The sequence below is a fragment of the Erinaceus europaeus genome, chromosome 15, assembly GCF_950295315.1.
Source record: "Erinaceus europaeus chromosome 15, mEriEur2.1, whole genome shotgun sequence".
Classification (NCBI taxonomy): domain Eukaryota; kingdom Metazoa; phylum Chordata; class Mammalia; order Eulipotyphla; family Erinaceidae; genus Erinaceus; species Erinaceus europaeus.
Genome location: NC_080176.1, coordinates 10,786,643 through 10,799,585, shown reverse-complemented (window position 1 = coordinate 10,799,585; position 12,943 = coordinate 10,786,643). Strand labels below are relative to the sequence as shown.

The following is a 12,943-nucleotide window of genomic DNA, read 5'->3' as shown; positions in this document are numbered from 1 at the left end:
ACGCACTCACCCCAGTCTCAAAACCGACTTTTGTGCCTTCTGAAGTTGGCTAGAGCATCAGTTTTTGTTTTTTGTTTTGTTTTGTTTCCCCACAAATGCTGGACATGTGAAACAAAACACACAAAAACAACCCAGGGCACTCCAGCTTCAAGTGCAAGGAGCAGGGTTAAGGACCAGGAGAGAGAGTAGAGGCCAGAGTGTGATCACAGATGGAGAAAGGTAGGGTCTCACAGTGACTGGTGCTCAGCTAGAGCTTGGGTTTGAGAGCTGCCACTTAGGAGGGCTCACCTTACTTGAGATAATGTGCTGCTCTGCCTTGTGCGTGACCCAGGTTCAAGCCCAACCCCCACCACACTGAAGGCAGCTTCGGTGCTGGGGTCTCTTTCACTCTCTCTCTGCCTCTTCTCTCCATTAAAAAATAATAATAATGAATCTCAAAGAGCCTAGAAATGCAATATGAAGTTAAATGAGCTTAGTGTGCCTTTCAATCTTGACACAGGCAGAAGCAAAGCAAAGCAAACCTTTCTCGATACTGGAAGAAAAACGTTCTATGGGAAAATCCAGGGTTTCTGAATCCCCATTCCCCTGCACTCCCCAGAGGCATTGTGGGAACTCACCAACGGAGTCCTTCTTGATGAGCCTCGTTGCTTTTCCCAGTGGTGTCTACTTCATCCCAGCGCCTTTTGTGGACTTGTTTTTACAGATCAACAAATGTCTACACAGGTATAGGCAACTCGAGCGTGGGAGGAGATGAACTATGCGTCCTCACTGCGTGACGTACTTTTCTACCTGTTACTTGTGTTTCTGGTCTCCATGGTAACCATGGGACCTGGCCGAGGTGGACACTGGGTGGGACCCAAGGAGATAGCTGGTTTGCATTCTGGATTTATTTTTGCCTATGTATTCAGTTCCATTTTGCCCTCCCAAATAAAGTGGTTTCTTCCTTCCTGGACTCAGATTCAAGTGTCTCCTGATGACCAGCCAGCCAGAGAAGTCGGTGACTACAGACCAGGGCAAGCTGGAGGTTCCCAGCAGTGCCCCCTTCTTCCAAATTTTCCAGAGCTGCTGGAAAGTGGATGTTTTCAGTTCTGAGCAATACTCAGTTCTGGTGGTGCAGGGATCAAGACTAGGACGACCCCATAGAAAGTGGGGGTCAGGCGGTAGCATATCTGGTTAAGCACACATAGTAGTACTAAGCACAAGGACCCATGCAAGGATCTGGGTTTGACCCCCTGCTCCCACCTGCAGGGGTCCACTTCACAAGCAGTAAAACAGGTTTGAAGGTGTCTTATCTTTCTCTGTCTCCCCCCTCCCCTCAATTTCTCTCTGTCTTACCCAATAAAATGACTACCTAGAGCAGTGGATTCATAGTGCTACCACCAAACCCCAGCAGTAACTCTAGAAGCAAAAATAAATGAAGTAAACCTTGTTAAAATTATTTTAACAAGGGGTTTGGGTGGTAGCGCAGCGGGTTAAGCGCAGGTGGCGCAAAGCACAGGAACATGCATAAGGATCCTGGTTCGAGCCCCCGGCTCCCCACCTGCAGGGGAGTCACTTCACAGGTGGTGAAGCAAGTCTGCAGGTGTCTGTCTTTCTCTCCCTCTCTCTGTCTTTCTCTCCTCCTCTCTGTCTCCCCCTCCTCTCTCCTTTTCTCTCTGTCCTAACAATGACGACATCAATAACAACAACAACAGTAACTACAACAACAATGAAAAACAAGGGCAACAAAAGGGAAAATAAATGAAAAATATTTTAAAAAGTAGTTTAACAAATTTATTTGTTGGATAGAGACAGTCAGAAATTGAGAGGGGGGAGAGAGGAGAGAGACACCTGCATGATGTGCTCAACCAGGTGCACCACTACCCAGCCCCCCTAAACTTTTTTTTTTTAAAGATGCTTCACAACTTAAAACTTAAGAAAAATCTTTGTTACTAGTATGGCATTTGGTTCCAAGCCAATGATTTTTTGAATTTCAGGGCTGGGGAGACAGCATAATCATCATGCAAAAAAACTTTCATGCCTTAAATTCTTTTTTTTTTTTAATTTAATTTAATTAATTTATTTTTTACCAGAGCACTGCTCAGCTCTGGATTATGGTGGTGCAGGGGATTGAACCTGGGACTTTGGAGCCTCAGGCATAAGAGTCTCTCTGTATAACCATTATGCTATCTATCCCTACCCTTCATGCCTAAATTCTGAGGTCTCAAGTTCAATCAAAACAGCTGAGCAGTGCTCTGGTGTTTGTCTTTTTCTCTGTATCTCTGTCAATAAAAGAAATGTGAAATGGCCTGGGAGGTGGCACAGTGATAACACTTTGGACTCTCAAGCATGAGGTCCCGTGTTCGATCCCCGGCAGCACATGTGCCAGAGTGATGTCTGGTTCTTTCTCCTCCTATCTTTCTCATAAATAAACTCTAAATAAAGAAAAAAATGTATTAAGAAAAATAGAAATGTGAACATCAAAAAAGAAGAAAAAGTGAACTTGAAGTCCCCAGTTCCCACATGCAGGGAGGAAGCTTCATGAGCAGTGGAGCAGTATTGCAGGTGTCTCTTCCTCCTCTCTTATCTCTATAAGAAAAGGAAGAAAAAAATGGAGTCCACATGCAGACAGTTGAGCCCCAGTGATAATGCTGGTAGCAAAAAGAATTGTGAGCGGCAGCCTGACAGGTAAAACACACATTTCTTGGGCTCCTAGCTGCCTGCTGACAGGACAGCAGGTAGTTTTATTAATGGCATAAGCCCGTGAGGGTGAAGAGGAAGCGATGTCAATAGCAACACAACTTCAGGTGCTGGATGTAGGCCCAAGAGGCTGCACGGTAGGTCACAGTATCTAACAAACAAGCCCAGGTTTTCTCATTGAAGGATAGAAGGGTCCCAGGGACTTCTGGGAGTGGGAATGAAATGGGACCAAAATGTGGGGTGAATTGAGACAGTGAGAGCATCTAGACCCACTTGGAAGCTAGCCAGCTCTGTGTCCTGCAGAAGCCTGCTCTACAGAAAATCGTTTTCAGTGGACGTCCCCATGTTGGATGTAGACAAGTTTCACCAACCCCCCCCCCCCACGCTGGCCACCTACTTATCACCTCCCTGGAAGAAGGCAGGTGTGCAGAGAGATGGCCGAAGAAACTGACTAGCCTGAGGTTGAAAGGTTGACTTACAGGTTTTGAAGGAGCAGACTGCTCAGAGCACCACAGGAAAGGCCTCATCCCTCGGACCCCACCACCCATACCAGCTCACTAAATAGAGCCCCTCCCTAACCTCCCTTTTTTTTTTTTTTACCAGACTTTGTCTCAACTCTGGCTTCTGGCACTACTGGGGTTTGAACCTGGAACCTTTGATGCCACAAGCCTGAAGAATTTTCTGTATGATCACTATCTCCCACTAGAGTCCCATTTTTTTTTAAATTTCTTTATTGGGGAATTGACATTTTACATTCAACAGTAAATACAATAGTTTGTACTAGAGTCCCATTATTAACCTTGAAAAGCCAGCCAAAGACCCATAAGAGAAGTATTTAAAATGAAAGACATCACAACAAACTAATAGAAGGAAGTGTCTTGGAGGAGATAATATACAGGAAGAAAAAAACAAGAAATATATATATATATATATATATATGTGCTCTTAGATAAAATATCACATGATAAGAAAACAAGAAGCAATTATTAAAAAGAAAATACTGGGTGGGAGTAGATAGCATTATAAGTTCCAAAGTCCCAGTTTCAGTGCCCCGTATCACCATAATCCAGAGCTGATAAGTGCTCTGGTCTAAAAGAAAAGAGTATTCAAGAGGTTTTTGTTTGTTTATTTGAGAAAATGAAAAATCCGTTTACAAAAATGAATGACGTATTAGAAGAACTGGAAAACGGGAGGAAATAGTTGAGTGATCATAGATTTAATTTTGTTGCTAAGAATGGTCTTGAGACTTTATTTTTATTTTATTTTAACATTTTATCTTGTTTTTAAAAAGTTTTGTTTTTATTTTTATTATCTTTATTTATTTATTAAATAGAGACAGCCAGAAGTTGAGAGGGAAGGGGCTGAGAGAGAGAGAGACACCTACAGCCCTGTTTCACCACTCGCAAAGCTTTCCCCCTGCAGGTGGGGACTGGGGATTCGAACCCAGGTCCATGTGCATTGTAACATGCACTCAACCAGGTACACCACCAATCAGCCCCAACATTTTATTTTTTTATATATATTTATCATTATTTACCAGAGCACTGATCAGCTCTGGTTTATGGTGGTGCAGGGGATTGAACCTGGGACTTCAGAGCCTCAGACACAAGAGTTTCTTTGCATAACCATTATGCTATCTACCCTCACTCGTCTTAAGATTTTTTTTTATATTTATTTTTATTCCCTTTTGTTGCCCTTGTTTTATTGTTGTCATTGTTGTTGGATAGGACAGAGAGAAATGGAGAGGGGAGGGGGAAGACAGAGACGGAGAGAAAGAGACACCTGCAGACCTGTTTCAGCGCTTGTGAAGCGACACCCCTGCAGGTGGGGAGCCGGGGCTTGAACCTGGATCCTTATGCGGGTCCTTGTGCTTAGTGCCACCTGCGCTTAACCCGCCGCGCTACAGCCCGGCTCCCCCTCGTCTTAAGATTTTCTATGTGTAGTTTTTAGTCCTTTGTTTTGCTCGGGGCTCTCCTATGCACAGTATCACCACCCCGGGACTGCCTTCTCATTCCATTAGCGCCCACCATAGCTGTCCCCTCCCTCTCTTCCATGGTCCCTCCCACGTGATGCTGGGACTGAGACTTGGACCATTCACAGATCAAGGCACGTGCCCTAAGGTGAGCAAGTCCTCTGCCCCCTCCCATCTTTCTGTTCCATGCCAGACATCGAACCTAGTACCTTTCACATGTAAGTATGCATATATTTTGTTTATTTATTTTCCCTTTTTGTTGCCCTTATTTTTTTATTGTTATAGTTATTGTTGTTGTTACTGATGTCAGGACAGAGAGAAATGAGGAGAGGAGGGGAAGACAGAAAAGGAGAAATACAGACACCTGCAGACCTGCTTCACCGCCAGTGAAGTGGACTCCCCTGCAGGTGGGGAGCCGGGGGCTCAAACTGGGATCCTTAAGCCAGTCCTTGCGCTTCACACCATGTGTGCTTAACCCACCGTACTACCGCCTGACCATGGCTCAATGGATAAAGCATTGGACTCTCAGACATGTGGTACCAAGTTTGATTCCCAGCAGGGCACATACCAGAGTGACGTTCTGGTTCTCTTTCAATAATAAATAAATAAATAAATAAAATAAATCAAACCTTGTAATACTCATGGTATTATAGTATAAAAGTATGCCCTTGTGGGGGCTGGGCGGTGGCACACATGTCACCATGCACAAGGACTGGGGTTCTAGCCCCCGTCCCACCCACGTGTGGGAGGAGGCTTCATGAGCAGTGAAACAGGTCTGCAGGTGCCTTATCTTGCTCTTCTCCCCCATCCCTTTGCCTCTTAATTTTTGTCCTATCAAATAAAATGGAAAGAAGAAAAAAAAAAACATGGAAAAAATGGCCACCAGGAGTAGGTGATTCTGGTGGCAAAAAAATAAATAAAACAGGGCAGAGGGTAGATAGCATAATGATTATGCAAACAGACTTTCATGCCTGAGGCTCCAAAGTCCCAGGTTCAATCCCCCGCACCACCATAAGCCAGAGCTGAACAGTGCTCGGGTTAAAAAAAATAAAGTTTAGCGGTGGATTCATGGTGCAGGCATCGAGCCCAGGAATAACCCTGGAGGGAAAAATAAATGAATAGAGTTTAAAAAAATTAATTAATTAAAAAATAAAATGGTACCTGGTGCTCACTTTGGCAGCACACGAAACAGTATGGAAAAGTAATTCTTTATTATTATTTATTTTCCCTTGTTGCCCTTGTTTTTTTTATTGTTGCTGTTATTGTTGTTGGATAGGACAGAGAGAAATGGAGAGAGGAGGGGAAGACAGGAGGAGAGAAAGACAGACACCAGCAGACCTGCTTCACCGCTCATGAAGCAAGCCCGGATCCTTATCTCTTTTTTTTTAATTTTATTTATTTATTCTCTTTTTGTTGCCCTTGTTGTTTTATTGTTGTAGTTATTATTGTTGTAGTCGTTGTTGGATAGGACAGAGAGAAATGGAGAGAGGAGGGGAAGACAGAGAGGAGGAGAGAAAGACAGACACCTGCAGACCTGCTTCACCGCCTGTGAAGCGACTCCCCTGCAGGTGGGGAGCCGGAGTTCGAACCGGGATCCTTACGAACCGGGATCCTTATGCTGGTCCTTGTGCTTTGCACCACCTGCGCTTAAGCCGCTGCGCTACAGCCTGACTCCCCCTTATCTCTTTTAATAATTTCTTTTTATTAGTGATTTACTAATTATCAACAAGATTGTAAGATAACAGAGACAATTCCATACAATTCCCGCCACCAGAGTTCTGTATCCCATCCCCTCCATTGGAAGGTTCCCTATTCTTTTTTTTTTTTTTTGACTTTTTTTTTTGGGGGGGGGGATTAATGTTTTACATTCAACAGTAAGTACAATAGTTTGTACATGCATAACATTCCCCATTTTCCCATATAACAATACAACCCCCACTAGGTCCTCTGAATCCTTCTTGGAAGGTTCCCTATTCTTTATCCCTCTGTGAGCATGGACCAACATTCTTTGTGGGGTGCAGGAAGTGGAAGGTCTGGCTTCTGTAATTGCTTCTCTGTTGGACATGGACGTTGGCAGGTTGATCCATACTCCCCAGCTTGTTTCTATCTTTCCCTAGTGGGATGGGACTCTGGGGAGGCAAGGTCTTACAGATGGCTACCATGATTCCACACTGGTGAGGTCATCTTCCCAGGGAAGTCAGGATGGAAGCATGGTAGCCATCTGCAATTTTGTGGCTGAAAAGTGGTAAGATATAAAGCAGGATAAATTGTTTAATAATCAGGAACCTAGAGATAGGAATAGATGGAACTAAGTAAGGGTCTTTTGTGGGAAAAAGCTAGGAAGTCTACTTTAGGTTTATCCCAAGGGGGCTGTGACTTTAGTAATATTTTATTTTATTTTAATGAGAGAGATACAGGGAGTAAGACCAGAGCACTGCTGAACTCTGGCTTATGGTGGTATTGGGGACTGAAGCTGAGACCTTGGAGTCTCAGCTTGAAAGTCTTTTGCAAAACTATCATGCTGAATCCCTAGGCCTAAAAAGTGCTCCTGACTGAGTAAAAATTAAAAAAAAAAAAAAAAAGTCAGTTTCCTTCCAGGCTGGAGTTAGCAAGGAAATTTTTTTTAAGTTTTATTTATTTATTTATTTATTAAATATTTATTTTATTTATTTATTCTCTTTTGTTGCTCTTGTTGTTGTCATTGTTGGATAGGACAGAGAGAAATGGAGAGAGGAGGGGAAGACAGAGAGAAGGAGAGAAAGATAGACACCTGCAGACCTGCTTCACGGCCTGTGAAGCGTCCCCTGCAGGTGGGGAGCCGGGGTTTGAACCGGGATCCTTATGCCGGTCCTTGTGCTTTGCGCCACCTGCGCTTAACCCGCTGCGCTACAGCCCGACTCCCAGAAGTTTTTTTTTTTTTTAAAGAAATATTTATTTATGAGAAAAGGAGGAGAGAAAGAAAGAACCAGACATCACTCTGGTACATGTGCTGCCAGGGATTGAACTCAGAAACTCACGCCTGAGAGTCTGATGCTTTATCCACTGTGCCACCTCCTGGACCACAGCAAGGAAAGTTTGGTCTCAGAGCAGATTTGAAATAATTTTCTTTTTGACAAGGGCAAGGACTGAAGAAAGAGAGGACCCAGAACTGAGTGCCCACACCCATCCTCCCTGCCCACGGCCCACGGCTTATGATATAACACGTAATGTCACCTGCCAGCCCTTAGACTGGTGGCCGGGGTGGGGTGTGCGTAAGCAGTGTTCAGTTGGTGGGCTCCCTTCCTTCCCCTCTCAATCAGAATCAAATAAATGTTAACCTTCTTCCTCCTATAGCTGCTTGGAGTGTGTGGGTCCATTTCTGATGCAACCTTCTGCTTCTGTTGCTTCTAAGCTTCACATCTGATTATCATCAGGAAGTTTGAGTAATGAGGTTTGCAGAACTGCAAGAAACACTTCCCAAGGAGGCCCTGCATTCCTGAAAGCTCCCTTTCAAGTATCCTGTGCAGTATGTAGCAGTGGGCACAGACCTGAATTGCTCCTGGAGGTTCTGTAGGAATCATTAGCTCCATGTGAGCTCTTCTCATGCCAGATGCAGCTAGCAGTGACTTGAGCATAAGTGGGTGTGTGTGTGTGGGAGGAGGGACAGGGGTATTACAATGATAAAGGGCTATCTCTCAAAAAGGGGGAATCCTGCTCTGGGCCCTGGGTCTTGAGCTGGGAGCCAGAAAACGACTGGAATTTCTCCATGACTATTCTCTCTCTCTCTCTCTCTCTCTCACTCTTCTCTCTTTTCTCTTTACCAGAACACTGCTCAGCTCTGGTTTCTGGTGGTGCAGGAACCTGAGACTATGGAGCCTCACGCATGAGAGTCTCTTTTCATAACCATTATGCTATCTGCCCTCACCCATACTCCATGATTGCTCTTATACACACACACACACACACACACACACACACACACACACACACACACTTTTTTTTTTTTTTTTTTTCCCAAATGAGAGATACAGATAGATACCAAAACACTGCTCAACTCTGGCTTATGGTGGTTCTGGGGTTTGAACCTGGGACCTCCGAGCCTCAGGCATTAAAATCTTTTTTTTTTAAATATTTTATTTTTGAGAGAGATGCAGAGAAAGAAAGACACAGAGAGAAACACCAGAGCATTGCACAGCTCTGGCTTATTGTGGTGTGGGGGATTGAACCTAGGACTTCGGAGCCTCAGGCATTAGAGTCTCTTGGCATAACCATTATGCTGTTTACTCCCATGCATGAAAATCTTTTGCAGAACCACTATGCTGTCTCCTCAGCCCTCTTCTCCTTCCTTCCTCCCTTTCATCTTTATTTATTTGTTAGAGCCAGAAGTCAAGATATATATATATATATATATATATATATATATATATATATATATATATGGAGAGAGACAGACAGACAGACAGACCGACCTGCAGCCCTACTTCACTACTAATAAAGCTTTCCTTCTGCAGGTGGGGACTAGGAGGTTGAACCCAGGTCCTTGTGCACTGTAAAATGTGTGTGCTCAACTTCTCCAGCATGACCAACCACCTTCAAGTCCAGTTTCTTTTCTCTCTACCTCAAAGTAGTCATTCACAGAGACTAATTCCAACAAAATATAGTTAAACCAAGTCTCAGGTTAGAAACTGAGTCTCATGTCACCAAGGAACCTGCTGACAACAGCAGGGACAGACTGTTCTCTGGGGGCAATTCCTAGGGGCAGGCTGGGGGGGGGGCACGACTTGGCAGAGATTCCAGCAATCATCATCTTTCACCTTGGGGCTATTTCCTTTTGGGAAACCACCCCCCCCCCGACACAGCTCATACAGGCCCTCCTGGTACTGACCACCACACTGGAGTGATGCTTCCTCTTGTCTCTCACATACGGCAAATGGCCGTACTCTTAGGATGGAATGAACTAGATCTGTTAGGAGTCATGACAGACTCCCTCGCGTTGGAGTGAGGAAAGTGAACTGCAGAATGATACTGGCACCATGCAGTACACTTAACGGAAATGGAAAATATACAGGAAGCCAATCATATACTGTCCGTGACTGTGTGTGTGTGTGTGTGTGTGTGTGTGTGTGTGTGTATCAGTCTATTCACATACAAACTGAGAGAGGAGTATGCTAGGTGGCTGGGGGTGGTGCAGTGCATAAAATGCTGGCCCCGCAAACATGAGGTCCTGAGTTTGGCCCTCAGCAGAGCATGGAGTGAGATCTAGTTGCCTTCATCTTTCTTCCTATCTTTCTCATTAACACTAAAAAAATAAAGTATGTTGGAAGGCCACACACTGAACTCACAATAACGGTTATTATTTATTTATTTATTTTTAATATTTTTAATATTTATTTCCTTTTGTTGCCCTTGTTTTTTAAAAAATATTTTAAATATATTTATTTATTATTTCCTTTTGTTGCCCTTTTTTTTTTTCTTTTTTAATGACAGTTATTGAAAGGAACCTTTATTTGGAAACCTCCAATAATAAAAAAAACAAACACAACTTTATTTAGGGGGTCAGGTTATAATGCAGCGGGTTAAGCGCACATGGCGCGAAACTCGATGGGCATAAGGATCTCCCCCCATCTCCAGGGGAGTCGCTTCACAGGCGGTGAAGCAGGTCTGCAGGTGTCTGTCTATCTCTCCCTCTCTGTCTTCCCCTCCTCTCTCCATTTCTCTCTGTCCTATCCAACAACATCAATAACAACATCAATCATCAATACCAACAACAATAATAACCACAATGATAAAAACCAGGGCAACAAAAAAGGGAAAATTAATAAATAAAATAAAAAAACAGGGCGGAAGGTAGATATCATAATGGTTATGCAAACAGACTCTCTTGCCTGAGACTCCAAAGTCCCAGGTTCAATCCCCTCGCAGCACCATAAGTCAGAGCTAAACAGTGCTCTGGTTTAAAAAAAAAAAAAAAATATATATATATATATATATATATTTATTTATTACAAATAAAAGAAAAAAAACTTTAATTTGATAGGACAGAGAGAAATTAACAGGGAAGCGATAGGGGAGAAAGGGACAGAGAGACAACCACTGACTCCCAACATATCTTTAAATGACATCATTACTACTATTGTTATAATATTCTTACCAGAGTATTCTCAGCTCTGGCTTATAGTGTTATTGGGGAGAGAACCTGGGAGCCTCACACATGGAAGTCTTAAGTGTAACCATTATACGGTCTCACCTACTAATATTTATTTACTTTAAATTTTTAAAAAATTATTGTATTTATTGGATAGAGACAGCCAGAAATCTAGAGGGAAGGGGGTGATAGAGAGGGAGAGACAGACAGACACCTGCAACACTGCTTCACCACTCGCAAAGCTTTCTTCCTGCAGGTGGGGATGGGGGCTCCAACCAAGGTCCTTATGCATTGCAACATGTTCCCCCCCCCAATAATTTTTTAAAATGATAACATTCACATCAGTACCTGTGTAACCTCTAACAACATGTAAACACATAGGAAAAGAATTGGGAGCAAAGGGTGGAGGCTAGTAACATAGTGGTTATGATTCTTATGCCTAAGGCTCCCAAAGTCCCAGGTTCAGTCCATCACAAGCCAGAGCTGAGCAGTGCTCAGGTAAAAAAAAAAAAAAAAAAAAAAAATTGGAAACAAAAATGCCACAATAATATGGATGACTATTTTCTCTTTGTACACTTTGTGCATTTTAAAATATATCTTTTCGGGAGTTGGGTGTTAGCGCAGTGGGTTAAGCCATGTGGCGCAAAGTGCAAGGACCAGCATAAGGATCCGGGTTCGAGCCCCCGGCTCCCCACCTGCAGGGGCGTCGCTTCACAGGCGGTGAAGCAGGTCTGCAGGTGTCTATCTTTCTCTCGCCTTCTCTGTCTTCCCCTCCTCTCTCCATTTCTCTCTGTCCTGTCCAACAGTAATGACATCAATAATAACCACAACAATAAAACAACAAGGACAACAAAATGGAATAAATAAAATTAATATATATTATATATATTATATATTTATATATATTATATAATATATATAATATATATAATATATATATCTTCCTATCTTTCTCATTAACACTAACTAAATAAAGTATGTTGGAAGGCCACACACCGAACTTTTTAAAGTAGAGATACTTAAAAAATATAAAGTTGAGGGGCAGGGGAAACAGCATAATGGTTATGCAAACAGACTCTCATGCCTGAGGCTCCTAAATCCCAGGTTCAATCCCATGCACCACCATAAAACAGAGCTGAGCAGTGCTCTGGTGTCTCTCTCTGCATCTCTCTCAAAAAAATAAAAAAAATTAAAAATATAAAGTTGAGAGAAAACTCTATTTGCAGATTAATACTAAAAGTACAGTAATATTTATGCAAAAAACCTGTACACAATAAGAAGATGATTTATGTTCTTTTTGGGTAAATATATCCAACCCTCGCCACATAAAGACACAGCAAAAGGCCCAGAAGGATAAAGTTATACTAAGTCGGTAATAATTGGTTCTCTCTGTGGAGGAACTCAGGGCTAGAGGTCGGTCCAAGGTAGCAACTGTGACTTATTTGTAATTTTAATGTTTTGCAATAACACGTTTGTTTGTACAAGTAAAAATCAATTTTTTTTTTTTTAAGAGAAAACCGGCCAGAACTACCTCCCCGTGTTTGTCCTTTTGAGCTTTAAGTGTGACCAGGAATTCAACTTTTCTCCCCTAGACACATAATTCGAATCTTCTGGCTTTCCAGTTTAAACGCTCGGCTGGAAACATAAATTCATTTCAAGAGATACTGAAACCGGGGGACGGGAGGGAGGGAAAAGGGGAATCAAGGGGGAAAAAGACAAACAAATTCACAAACTGCTTCTTAACTGCACAACCCTTTTGGAAGAAGTCTGACATTGGTTGTTGATTTGCATCGAACAAATCAGGGTCTAAAACATGGGTCGGGATATTTTAACGACTTGAAATGACACGTTTACAGAATGGAACACACACTAAGCCGGGAAAGGCGAGCGGATGCGGACGACGGCAATGCTAGAGGCTTAAAGGAGGTTCCTGGAGGGCTTCCTCCGCGTCCTGGTAGCGTGGCCGAGCGGTCTAAGGCGCTGGATTAAGGCTCCAGTCTCTTCGGGGGCGTGGGTTCGAATCCCACCGCTGCCAGAATTGGCCTTTTAGCTTCGGTTGCCTTCATCTTTTTGCCGTTGTGCCGGCGCACCAGCGCCCCCTGCTGCCAACGTCGAGCGGAAGGCGCGGCGGCGGAGGGGGCGGGGCTGCGCGCGCGCCGGGGCGGGGC

The 12,943-nt window shown here is 43.4% G+C and overlaps 1 non-coding gene across 1 annotated transcript; it reads left to right on the top strand.

The window, feature by feature from the left end:
* The first annotated feature begins 12,728 nt into the window (after positions 1 to 12,728).
* On the top strand, positions 12,729 to 12,810 carry TRNAL-AAG (transfer RNA leucine (anticodon AAG)). The gene has a single exon. It is a non-coding gene; the product is annotated as a tRNA-Leu (tRNA).
* Positions 12,811 to 12,943: the final 133 nt, after the last annotated feature.